Genomic DNA, 14,289 nt, shown 5'->3' on the forward strand with positions numbered 1-14,289 from the left:
GCCTCTCGCTATGGGTGGTAGCATTTCTTTTCCCTCTGCCGATGGAGGGTCTCCTTTACTGCTTCCTCATCTTTCTGCTTCTAGTGAGAGTTTCTTCTCCCATCTTCCCCTTACCTGTGGGATTTGTATGATAATATCTTCTTGCAGCATTGATCTTTGCCTTTGTCTGCAAGTCCATACTAGTTTTGGTTAGGTCAATCTCTTTTAGAGGATCACTCCTAATTGGAGAGGTTTGTTCTTTGTTTTCTTCAAGAAGCCACTGAAGTTTTTTGTTTATTATTTCTAGCTGAGAGGCTAGATCTTTACACCAACATGCCTTGGTGCCTTTTGCTCGAGTCTTCAGCTCTGAGATGTATTTCTCTGATTCTTCAAGGCATTTGATTAGCCAGTTCTGTTCCACAATAGCATCATTCTTGAATAGCTTGTATTCTCTTTTAACTCTATTGAGTTCTTCAAATGTATTTGCAAGCTCTCCTTAAAGGTCAACTTCTTCAAGGTCAACTTCTTCTTCTTCCTCATCATCAGAAGGATCTTGATGGATAGATCTTTCTGCCATGTCTTCCTCTTCATCATCGTCACTACTCAACTTATCTTGTTGAGGAGAGGTGGTTGCCCAACCACTTTTAGATTCTTGGGCCACTAGAAGTTGAGCACCATCTTCTTCACAACAGCGGTTGCTGGAAGCACCATCTTCATCGTCCAGATAAATATGAGATCTATTTCTCATATCACCTTCAAATGCAGGATATACTATTGAGGGTTCATTTCCATAGAGCTTCTTCAATCTTTCCCATAAGCTCTTTGCTGTCTTACACCTATCAACCTATGAAGAGACATCACCGGTGAGTGCCCTGAAAATAGCCCGCATGGCTTCTTCATTGCACTGGTTTCTTCTTTCTTCTACACATCCAGTAGGAAAACTAATCTTTCTAGGGAGACCATCAACTACTGACATCCATACATCAAACCCTAAAGAGGATAAGAAGACTTCCATTCAGTAACTCGAAATAGAAAAATTTGAACCATCAAATACTGGAGCAGAAGTAGATACTAAACAAACCATTGAGTCCTTAGGCAAGAATCTACCCAAGTTGGAGAACACTCTTCTAACTGGGAACCTAGGCTTTGATACTAATTGTTAGACACAAAGCACCACTAAGAGGGGGAGGGGGTGAATCAGTGGTGGTCAAAACTTTTCCTTTTGGATTTCCTTTGAGGGTGACACCAGTTTGTGAATCAAGCACAAAGCAAATTTACTGATTAGTACTAAAACTAACTCAAATACACACACACACACAAGGAGACATCACATAACACTAGTATATACGAGGAAAATCCAATGTGGGAAAAACCTCGGTGAGCAATGTTGCTGGAGTCTACTGCTCCAATCCAACCTCACGGTAAAACACAGTTACAGAGTTTAGGGCACCAACCCAAGGAGCTACAACCCCTAACAGATTTATGGGCTATAGCCCAAAGGAGCACCAACCCCTGCACCGAGCTACAACTCAATGTTCATAATGCAAAATTCAAATACATAAGTTATTATCATGTTACAAGCGAATCTTACAACCTTATCAAATGTATTACTCTCTCGGTGAAATATTTCTCTTTTCTACCGACTCACCCTTCTTCCTGCCCTGCACCTAGTGCTACTTTGCTGGATTTGCACCTCACTCTCTGCACATCACTAGTTTCACACTTTGCTGGTGTAGTCACTACTAGTTTGTTGGCAATATTGCATTATAACAGACAATGAAAGATTGTTGGCATTTCAATAAGGATATTGAGAAGGTTGTTGATGATTAAGGATGTTTATTGTCTTGATATTATTATTTTGTCATTGATGTCAAGAAATTGATTTTCTATTTCAGTATGATGTTGCCATATCTTGAGAAGTATGATTTGAAGAATATGAAGATGTCAGTAAAAGACACAGAAAGAATATGATAAATAAGGGGATGAATAAGGTATTCAATGGGCAACTATTATCGCGTCAGACAATGATGAGATCATGATGTTTAGATTGTTTTAACATCATACATATGTTGTAAATTGAAAGGTTAATACTATACTATGTTACCAAGCAAAGAACCTAGTTGGTAAACCCCAAGGAACCTAGTTGGTAAACCCTATAGTTATCGCTATCGGTTAATGAAGGCGGAATGTCTACTGAGTGAAGTTTAGTATTTATTGAGTTATAACCGAGTTGTAACCAAGCTATAACAGAATGCATTAGATGGTTACATGCGTTATTTAATGAAGGAAGCTGATGAGCTGGAACTGATTAAATGATTGGTATGCCGTAAATATAGTTTGTTACTAAATCTATGGCAAAGGAAAGTCAACATGAAGATCTATAGTGTAGATTGAACTGCAATACCCTGGCACAAGTTCTAAGAAATATGTGCAAGTTCCCAAGTGGGGTAAAACATTTTCAGATCGAAAGATGCATTGAACCTCTACAATATTGAAGATCTAATGGCTATGATTGATCATGGGAAATGTGATCAAGGAGATTAAGCGGTTAGCTAATTGTTTATAAATAGGAAACTATTGATAAACAATGTATGCAGGCAAGTGTATGCACAGGGATGCTACATAGTGATTACCGAGCACAGAAGCTTGAAGACCTATTTGAATAACAAAGTATAGAAGCCCAATAGATGGACACGATTAGTTCTATGTCTAGATTGTATTGAACAAATAAGAATCTGCTTTAGCATTTTAGATGTGAAGTTGCAGATAGATTTTTATTACTGTTATTTTGTGAAAGTGATAAAAAATCTCTTAACCGAGTGGACTTAACAGTCTTATTTGTAAAACCCTCTAGCAAGGTGACATTCTGATTGAGTGTTTGAAATCCTTTAACAAGGTCACTTCTAACAAGGTGAAGATCCTAATAGATCTGAGGGAAATCCCTTAACCGGGTCACATCTAGCAATGTGTTTGTAATCTTTAACAGGATTTGCTTTTAACTGAGCATACTCTAGAAGAGTATATTTCTTAGTGGGTCCAAAATCCCACAATGGTTTTTCCCTATTTGGGTTTCCACTTTAAATCTGGTGTTATGAGGTTTATGATGTTTATATGCTTTTGAGTTTGCATGTTTAACAGTTTTTGTTATATTACTAAAGTATATGTTACCGAGGTTGAATCTGATGTTTTTATGGAAGATTAAGTTTGTATGATTCACCCCCCTCGTCTCATCTTGTTGGCTATTGGATCTATACTTACATTTAGTATCAAAACTATCAATTGGTATCAGAGCTTTGGACTCTACAAGAAAAGTTTAAAGGCACTTGAGTTAAAGATCAAAAGATGTATAAGAGGGATGCACCGAAGCTGAACAAGTCAAGTTTCTCTACATGGTAGAAAAGGATAAAGCTGCATCTATCAGGAGTTGGAGAATATGTTGTATACTATCTAGAGAATGATTTTGTTACACCAAGAACCTATCCATTGACTATGGAAGAGATAAAGGCAAAGAAAGAACACATTCAAGCAATGATTGAAATAACATTTGCATTGACCAATTCAGAGTTTAATGATCTAGAACATTGCAATGATGGAAAGGCAATGTGGGATAAGCGCATATCAGTGTATGGAGGAGATGAACATGTTCAAAGAGAAAAAGTAGATAGTCTAAGAGGACAAATTGAATCTATGAGGATGAATGAAGGTGAGAACATAACCCAATGCAGTACAAGACTAAAGGAGATTGTCAATCAAATCAAAGGAGCGGGTGGAACTATTGAAGAAAAGGATATAACAAGCAAGTTGTTAAGAACCCTTCTACCAGCTTATGCAATCCAAGTCTCTGCAATTAATGAATTAAGGTTTGTACCTAATATGCCAGTTTCTTTAGATGCTACTATTGGTAAGCTACATGCATTTGAGTTAAGTAACTTTGATAACAGTGGATCTTTGGTAAATAAAGTTGAATCTGCATTTACTTCTTTTCATCTTGATGAATCTAATGATTTCAATGAAAGAAAGTATAAGTACTCTGAAGGAGAACATAGTGGAGCAAGTGAAAGATTTTGTAAGAACATGGAAGAAGTACACAAACTATATGAGGAAATTAGAAAGCAAGAAGAGTTTGAAGCACTATTAGCCAAAAGGTTACCGAGAGGCAAAGGTAAGTATAAAAGAAAACTACCTTTGAAATGTTTCAATTGTGATAAGATAGGACATATGGCTTCTAACTGTCCTAACAAAGATTCTACTGAAAGGAGAGATTACCGAGATGATAGACTGAAAGATAATTTATAGAGGACACCGAGACTTCAGAAGAAGAGATAGAAAGTCATGTTTAATCACTGATGAAGAATCCAATGATGATAAATTAGATGAAACTGATACAGAGGAAGTAGTTTATGTGGCTATCAAAGATGGATCTGACAAAGAAAGGTATGAAGAAAAGGCCCTAATATCTCACATAAACACTAATGATTCTTGGATCATAGATAGTGGATGTTCACATAATATGACAGGAGATAAATACAAGTTTGTTATAATAGAAGATTATGATGGAGGCTATGTTAGATTTGGTAATGATGCACCATGTTCGGTGAAAGCTAAAGGATCTATAACACTTCTTGACAATGCAAGATGCAATGATGTTTATTGGGTTGAAGGTTTGAAATACAATTTGTTGAGTGTAGCACATGTAAACAACACAGGTTACCGAATAGAATTTTAGAAAGGAAATGTCAAAGTTCATGACAAGAATGGAAAGTTAGTTGCTACCGGGACACAAACAAAAGGTAACACATTTCACCTTGACTCAACTCTTAACAAGTGTTTGTATGCAAGGATAGATGATACCTGGTTATGGCATAAAAGGTTTTGTCATGTAAATTTTGATAATTTGATCAAAATAAGCAAGAAGCACTAAGTAAGAGGTCTATTGAGTCTTGAAAAACTTGAGAATGCTATGTGTCGAGGATGCCAAATGGGTAAGATGTCAAGATCAAGCTTTACAAGTAAGTCTTACACTTCTAAGGGAATTTTAGATCTAGTGCACACTGATCTTTGTGGTCCTATGAAAGTTCAAAGTTATTATGGTGATAAATATTTCTTATTATTTGTGGATGGCTATTCAAGGATGATGTCAGTAATGTTTTTAAAAGATAAATCATAAGCTTTTCAAATGTTTAAATGGTACAAGGCAAGAGTTGAAAATGAAATAGGAAGACAACTGAAATGTCTTAGATTAGATAGAGGAGGAGAGTTCACATCTGATGAATTCAACTTATTCTGCAATGATCATGGTATTAAAAGACAAGTCTCTGCACCAAGAACTCCATAGTAGAATAGAATAGCTGAGAGAAGAAATAGATCTATTGTGTATTGTGCTAGAACACTGATGATTGAAAAGAAGGTGCCACCAACATTTTGGAGAGAAGCAATAAGCACAACAGTTTACACCCTGAACCGAGTACAATTGAAGAAAGGTACTTTGAAGACACCATATGAAATCTGGTATGATAAGAAACCTAATGTAAGTTATTTTAAAATCTTTGGAAGTAGATGCTATGTTCACAAAGATGATAGAAATGGCAAGTTTGATCAGAAAAGTGAAGAAGGAACATTTCTAGGTTATTCTTCTAGAAGCAAAGCATTTAAATGTCTGATCAAATCATCTAACAAAATAGTAGAAAGTGCAAATGTGAAAATTGATGAATTTGCAGAAAGAAAGGATGAAGGAAATTCCAAGGAACCAGAAGACTATGATGAATTTGTCTATGTTCAACCAAGAAGTCTTACCAAGAAGACTGTTGAAGAAAATGAAGAGAATATCCAGTTACCAAGTGATGAAGAAGATCATACAGAGCCTACCAAGCCTGTATTAGCCAAGTATGTCAAAAGAAATCATGCACCAAGTCAGATTATAGGAGATAAGGATGATCCAGTGATGACAAGGAACAAACTGAGACAGAACACATGTTTGATATCTGAATTTGAACCGAGAATAGTGAAAGAGGCATTTAACAGTGAAGATTGGATAAATGCTATGACAGAAGAGATTGATCAAATCAAGAAGAATGACACATGGAAACTAATCCCAAGACCAAAGGACAAAAATGTAATCGGTACAAAGTGGATTTTCAAAAAGTAGCTAAATGAAAAAGGAGAGGTCATTCGAAACAAAGCAAGACTAGTTTGCAAAGGTTATGCTCAAGAAGAAGGAATTGATTATGGTGAAACCTTTGCACTTGTTGCTAGACTTGAAGGAGTAAGAACATTGTTGACATATGCTGCTTTCAAAAATTTCAAGGTATATCAAATGGATGTCAAATCTACATTTCTGAATGGAATATTAGAAGAAGAATTTTTTATTGAACAACCTGAAGGATTTGTGGAAGACAATAATACAGATAAGGTATGTAAATTGAACAAAGCTTTATATGGTTTGAAACAAGAAACTAGAGCATGGTATGAAAATGATTGCACTCTTATTTGATTAAGATTGGTTTTATAAGGACAAGTGAGAACAACAATATGTACATGAAGAATGATGAAAATGGAATACTGATCTTAGCCATATTTGTTGATGATATTATATTTTGTGGAAATGACTCTTTATGCAAGAACTTTGGAAATGAGATGAGCAAAGAATTTTATAGTTTTACAGATACTGCTAATGAAAAATGAGATTTTCATTACTCAATCCAACTACATAATGGAAATCTTGAAGAAATTTGGAATGGAGTATTCAAAACCAGTAAGTACTCCTATGACTACCAACTGTAAATTATCAAAGAATGATGAATTTGCATCTGTTGATGAGACACTTAAATGATCCATGATTGGAAAGCTACAATATGTTGTTCACAGTAGACCAGACATAGCACATGCAGTAGGTATAGTTGCAAGATTCTCTGCAGATCCTAGGGAAACACACATGACAACAATCAAAAGAATTTTTAGATACTTGAAAGGCACTGAGGATTATGGCTTAGTATATCAGAAAGGAAATGATTTTGATTTAAAATTTTATACTGATGCTGATTGGGCAGGCAACATTGACGACAAAAAAAACACAAGTGGAGGAGCTTTCTTTTTAGGAGAAAGACTAGTGAGTTGGCTTAGCAAGAAACAAGGATATGTTTCATAGTCAACAACAAAAGTTGAATACATTGCTGCAACATTGAATTGTACCAACATTTCATGGATCAAACAACTGTTGGAAGGTATAAATGAGAAAGTTACTGATCCAGTAACCATATTATGTGACAATACTAGTGCCATTAATATTTCAAAGAATCATGTTATGCACTCTAAGACAAAGCACATCTCTATCAAATATCATTATCTTAGAGAAGAAGCTCAAGAGAAGAAAGTGGAGTTGGAGTATTTTAGCACAAAGGACCAAATAGCAGATATCTTCACCAAGCCACTACCAAGGGACACTTTTGAATATCTTAGAAGTAAGTTAGGGGTCCTACCCTTATCTTCTACTCATTGACCAAGTTTGGTGAAAGCATCAATCTGATGACTCTATAGAATATCTTTTAGGAGTTGATGCTGCATTACACACTTTAGGATATTTTCTAAAGGTGTATAGGAAATATTATAGGAAATATCACAGGGAATAGGAATTAAAGACAAAATGCTCTGACCAAGACTCAGTTGATACACAACAGTAGGAAATCACTTCATACAGGAAGAAATTATGTTTTAGTTCTTTACTTTTTGGCATTGTTGTCAAAGGGGGAGAAAACTGAGACGACAGATTGAGAAGACTGAAGAAAAGAGGAGAAGTCTAATGTATGGGGGAGAGCATTTCACCATTTTAGAATCATAGCAATCTGAATCTTTTAAGGTCAAATCAATTGATTTTTCCATCAATGCCAAAGGGGGAGATTGTTGGCAATATTGCATTATAACAGACAATGAAAGATTGTTGGCATTTCAATAAGGATATTGAGAAGGTTGTTGATGATTATGGATATAATTGATTAAGGATGTTTATTGTCTTGATATTATTATTTTGTCATTGATGTCAAGAAATTGATTTTCTAATTCAGTATGATGTTGTCATATCTTGAGAAGTATGATTTGAAGAATATAAAGATGTCGGTAAAAGACACAGAAAGAATATGATAAATAAGGGGATGAATAAGGTATTCAATGGGCAACTATTACTGAGTCAGACAATGATGAGATCATGATGTTTAGATTGTTTTAACATCATACATATGTTGTAAATTGAAAGGTTAATACTATACTATGTTACCAAGCAAAGAACCTAGTCGGTAAACCCCAAGGAACCTAGTCGGTAAACCCTAAGGTTATCGCTATTGGTTAATGAAGGCGGAATGTCTACCGAGTGTAGTTTAGTATTTACTGAGTTATAACCGAGTTGCAACCGACCTATAATAGAATGCATTAAATGGTTACATGCATTATTTAATGAAGGAAGCTGATGAGCTGGAACTGATTAAATGATTGGTATGTCGTACATATAGTTTGTTACTAAATCTATGGCAAAGGAAAGTCGGCATGAAGATCTACAACATAGATTAAACCACAATACCCTGGCACAAGTTCCAAGAAATATGTGCAAGTTCCCAGGTAGGGTAAAACATTTTCAGATTGAAAGATGCATTGAACCAGGACAAGATTGAAGATCTGATGGCTATGATTGATCATGGGAAATGTGATCAAGGAGATTAAGTGGTTAGCTAATTGTTTATAAATAGGAAACTGTTGATAAACAATGTATGCAGGCAAGTGTATGCACAGGGATGCTACATAGTGATTACCGAGCACAAAAGCTTGAAGATCTGTTTGAATAACAAAGTATAGAAGCCCAGCAGATGGACAAGATTAGTTCTATGTCTAGATTGTATTGAACAAATAAGAACCTGCTTTAGCATTTTAGATGTGAAGTTGCAGATAGATTTTTATTACTATTATTTTGTGAAAGTGACAGAAAATCTCTTAACCGAGTGGACTTAACAGTCTTATTTGTAAAACCCTCTAGCAAGGTGACATTCTGATTGAGTGTTTGAAATCCTTTAACAAGGTCACTTCTAACAAGGTGAAGATCCTAACAAATCTAAGGGAAATCCCTTAACCGAGTCACATCTAGCAATGTGTTTTTAATCTTTAACAGGATTTGCTTTTAACTGAGCATACTCTGAAGAGTATATTTCTTAGTGGGTCCAAAATCCCACAGTGGTTTTTCCCTATTTGGGTTTCCACGTTAAATCTGGTGTTATGAGGTTTATGATGTTAATATGCTTTTGAGTTTTCATGTTTAATAGTTTTTGTTATATTACTAAAGTATATGTTACCGAGGTTGAATCTGATGTTTTTATGGAAGATTAAGTTTGCATGATTCACCCCCCCCCCTCTCATCTTATTGGCTATTGGATCTGTACTTACATTTAGTATCAGAACTATCATGGTTCTTCTCTCGAACCGGTTGAAATACTCAACCAGGTTCACTCTCCCTCTCTTGCTCATTGAGAAGTCAGTTGATCTTGTCTTTTATTCTTGAAGTCTATAACTACGCAATAATAAAATATTCTCTCTTTTCAGCAGTAACAAACAATCTCTTAGGCCTTTTTACTTTTAGCCTAGATTTCCTGCAAAACTTAGGCGGTTAGGGTTTCTTTGCCATCTTCGAGACATACCAAATCCAATCAGATCTTTCAAGATTTGATCTTTCTAACATTTGATTGCATATCTCTGCCATACTCATGTTTCCTCGATCATGCCCTTTAATCCTGGTGATTTTCTTTTTACCTTCTTAACAAATCTTTCGGTTAGTCACAAGAGATCTGTCAGGTTGTTTCCTTCGTCTCCTTGATCTTCTCAATCTCTTAGCTGGCTTGTAGTTGCCTTTCAGACCTCGAGCCTCAAACCCCTACAATCCTTCTACAACATGTCTCATGATTTGAGTGACTTTTCATTAAAGCTGACCAACCCTTGCAACAACCCCATCATTGTACATTCTATCTTTATCCAATCACGGGTTTTCCATGTTGACTCCATGTCGACTATCTGCTAGCTTGACACTTGAAGTCAATCCAAGTAGGATCACCGACCAACCACTTTACTGATTCCTTACTTCGGCCGGTTTGCTAACCCTTTCAGCCTCAACCATTCTACCGATTACTTTGTCATATCTGCTCTCATCTTGAGCTATCGATGTAAATCTCAAATTGGTCTCCAGACTGGTAAGTCCTAAGTATTCTCATTTCCACAAATAGGAAATCTTCTGCAACAACACCTTGCATATATAACTAATGGACTCATATATCAGTTACCACTCTTGATGACATCATGTCATTAACCTTCACAAGACTCCTATCTTCTTTCAGAGAGATCAAATTCCTATACTTACATTTACACATCCTTTCTTCTTGATCAAGGATGTTCCTTCCTCTATCGGTTTGTCAGGGTGACAAACACTTCAGACTTCCTCTAACTCTTCTCAAGATGACTACAACTTCTTTTGGTGGGAGTCCTGCTGTTCTGCAACCTCATAGCATACCGGTTCATTCTTCTCTTCTAGTGTTGAAGTGATTCAGATAACATTCTACCTCTTCATCCCAAGTAACCACTCACAACACTTCTCCGTCTCTTCACACAAGTCAGGAACTAGCTTGTGTACTGATGACCTCTGAGGTCATCTTCCTTATCTTTACCGATGTTCAACAACATAAGGTGATATCCAAGATATCACATCTTGTACTCCTTCATAACAGTGTTGCACATACACCTCTTCTACCGGTAATCATCCCATACTGGTTGACATCAATGACAAGACAATGCCAATAGAGAAGACAACTCCTAAAAGCATCCAAGGAGAAGAAGATGACCCAAAGAAAATAATTTCTCAAGACCACCTACAAATGAAAAGGAAAGGTATGTAAGGTAGTGATAGATTTAGGTTCTACAAATAATATGGTGTCTAATTAAATGGTAGAAAAATCAAAGTTAGAAAGAATCCCTCATGAAAAACCCTATAATATCATGGTTGAATGATGACACTCCATTTTGGTGAATGAACAAGCTTTAGTTGAGTTTCAAATTGGTGGATATAAGGATAGGATATTATATGATGTTGTTCCAATGGATTTTTGTCATTTATTACTTGAGAGACCATGGCAACATGAAAAGCATGTGATATATGATGATAGGGATAACACTTACACCATTGAAAAGGTTGGAAACACCTTCATACTAACACCATTGTAGGGAGATACCAAGGAGCAACACAAGGCAGCCAAAGTGATCATATTTGGAAAGAAGAAGTATATAAAGGTTGAGGATGACAAGCAAGAAAAGTTGGCAGCCACTTCATAACTCAAAGATGCTAAGATAGTGGGTTTGAAGAGTGATTTAGTATTGTAGGGGAAGAATGATGATTTGGTGTCAAAATATGATACAAATAAGGTCAAGGATGGATTGATGGAGGGAGTGCAAGGTTTCTTAGGAAAGAATAGTTAAATCCTAGTAGGGATGGTGTTTTGTCCTTTAGTGGCCAAGGATGTTAGAGAGAAATCAAATTTTATTAAGATAGAGGTTACTTAGTTTGATGAGACATTGGTTTATAGGTCTGATAAGACAAAGATAAGAGGAAAAGATGTAAGACAAAGGAGTGAGTTTGGGTATGCACCAAGAGTGAAGGAGAGGATAGTCAAGGAAATGATTGATAGGGGCTAGTGTGTAGGTGTAAAGGCAAGTTCTACATCAGGTTTAGATGAAAGAAAGGACAGAGAACATACATCAAGACAACTTGCAAGGTTGGAGCAATGCATAGGTGGCAACAAGGTCACTAGTGCAAAAACATGATGCTAACCTTTAGTAACTCGGTCATTGGAAGGGATCACCTGATGGGAGATAATTTGGAAAACATGTAGATGAAGTTATCAATAATTTTTTTCATGCAATACAGTCCCCAAGGGAATTGGGAACTTTTTCAGGTCGGGAGTATGGTGCAGGAGCACCTAGTGAAATTCATACCTCAAGGAGGCCATTTTGTGAAGAACACTTTGTGTTCTTATTTTGATCATGTAATAAGGTCTTATTATACCATTTGTGGTTTTTAGGAGTATACATTAAGTCATTAGATCATAGGGAATATCATAATGTGCAAAGTTGCAAAAGTTACACTTATCAATGTTGTCATCAAAGGCCAAATGGTTTTTTTATTAATTGTAATTCAAAATATGGTTACCAACCATTGTGAATGGTTGGAGAAACATATAAAATACTTTTTCCATCGACCAAAATAGTTGGTTTGTGGATTTGATGAAGTTCAAAGAAGAAACAATCAATAAAGCATTTCAATTTCTTGCAATCTGACTTGGTTTTTTCTACTCTTTTTCTTCACACATGCCTATACGGATTGATGGTGGTCTAAAACTGATTGGAAATGATTTTTTATTGAATTACCTTTCTTTTTCATCTGGTGGCATTAAATTTTGTTATGATTTTAGGGGGTTATGGTTATTTTGATGGCTATTATTTCCATATTTTTCTAGTAATAGTCCCGTTGCAGCAAACTATATGGTCACATACCATTTTTTGATGTTGTGAAAACCATATATTTTGATATAGGAGTTATTCTACTTTATTTTTCAAGTGGTTTTATTCGATTTCATTAGGATTTGAACAAGTTATAAGTGTTCTACTAAAAACTATTCAAAAGCCCTAGTTCCAAGGGTTTGAGGACAAAAATGTAAATAGAACCTCCATTCTACCTTTGTGAATTTCCAAAAAATGGAAGGTCTAGGGGTGATATAGATGGGGTTTGAAGCATTTTTGCAAGAAGTGAAGGATGGAGAAATTTTGGAGCACAGGTAGATGTGAGGGTTTGGTGTTTAGCCTTTGGTTGGTGAAAATAGATGTTGAAATTTGTATAATAGGTCCCTATGTGATGTTTCTCAGTATTTGGAGTTGATTTGTTGGGTCTTGATTTGGAAAAGTGGTCTAATTAGGCCTAGTTGCAGAATTACCAGTCCTATTTAGAGGTGTTTGTTACAAAACAACCTTACCTAAGTCTTGGATATGTTTTATATATTACAAATGGGTATTTTAAAATCTAATTTTCCTATGGAAATTTTTCTTGGATCAAAAGTTATGATCAAAAAGGTCGGTTGGCAGGGCTACTAGGAGTGTGGTCTAGTTGTGAAGCAACCCACCATGAAACTTGTTGGATACCATTACTAATGCATGTAAGGTGTTTGTATTGATGTCCTAAGATGTTTTAGAAGTCTTACCTTGAGGTATTTAATTATTTGGAAGCCTACACCAAGATTGTGTTAAACCGACCTATTGTTAAGTAGCCTAGTGAAGGGATAGGTGAGTTGGGAGAAAGATCTCAGCTTTGTCTCTTTTGTGAGTCCTATTTGGTTATTGAATTGTGTTGTTTTTTATCATATTGACCTGATCTGAATTAGTTTACTTGGTTTACCAAGGAATTAAAGAGGTCACATGGTTCTATTTATGTGATGGTCGATATATTTTACAAGATCGAGCATATTACGTTCTTTGTCAAAAGATAAATGATAGAGTTCATATTTTAGGGATATATTTTAAATAATCTATTAGATTTCATTGTCTACCCTATATTATAGTTTTAAATAAAAATATAATATTTTTTAATGTTTTTGGAGGATATCATGAAAGAAGTTGGAGATCAATTTGGAGTTTAGTTCTACACAATATGGTCAAATAGAAGTGGTAAATAGAAGTTTGAGAAATATTTTGAGATGTTTGGGAGGAAAAAATCCATAGAGAAGAGACTTGGTTCTACCACATGTTGATTTTTTATAAAACAACTTAATTACCAAGAGTATAGAAAAATCACCATTCAAGATTGTATATAAAAGTAGTTGTAGAAATGTTTTAGAATTGAGAAAGATGGATAAGGAGGATAAGAGAAATACATATATGTAAAATATTTTGTACAAGAAAAAAGGGCTATACATGAGGATGTACGGAAATGTACTAAAGCAAGTGATAACAAGAATTGAATAGTTGTTAAATTTGCAATAGGAGAGAAAACATCACCATAATCTATTCCCTCAACCTATGAATGCCTCTTCATGAACAACTATGTTTTATTCTTCTCAACACTACTATCAAGACCCAACATTTTCTTGAACACCCATTTGCATCCCACAAGATTATGTCATTAAGGAAAAAGGTGTGTAGTCAAAAATATCACCCTCATCACCTTTAGTGGTAATTGCAACATATGGTTCCTCCCCAGCACTTCTTGGAGGACAAGCTCACCAACTTGTCCTTTTGTCACAAACT

The sequence above is a fragment of the Cryptomeria japonica genome, chromosome 11 (genome assembly GCF_030272615.1).
Source record: "Cryptomeria japonica chromosome 11, Sugi_1.0, whole genome shotgun sequence".
NCBI classification, from domain to species: Eukaryota; Viridiplantae; Streptophyta; class Pinopsida; order Cupressales; family Cupressaceae; genus Cryptomeria; species Cryptomeria japonica.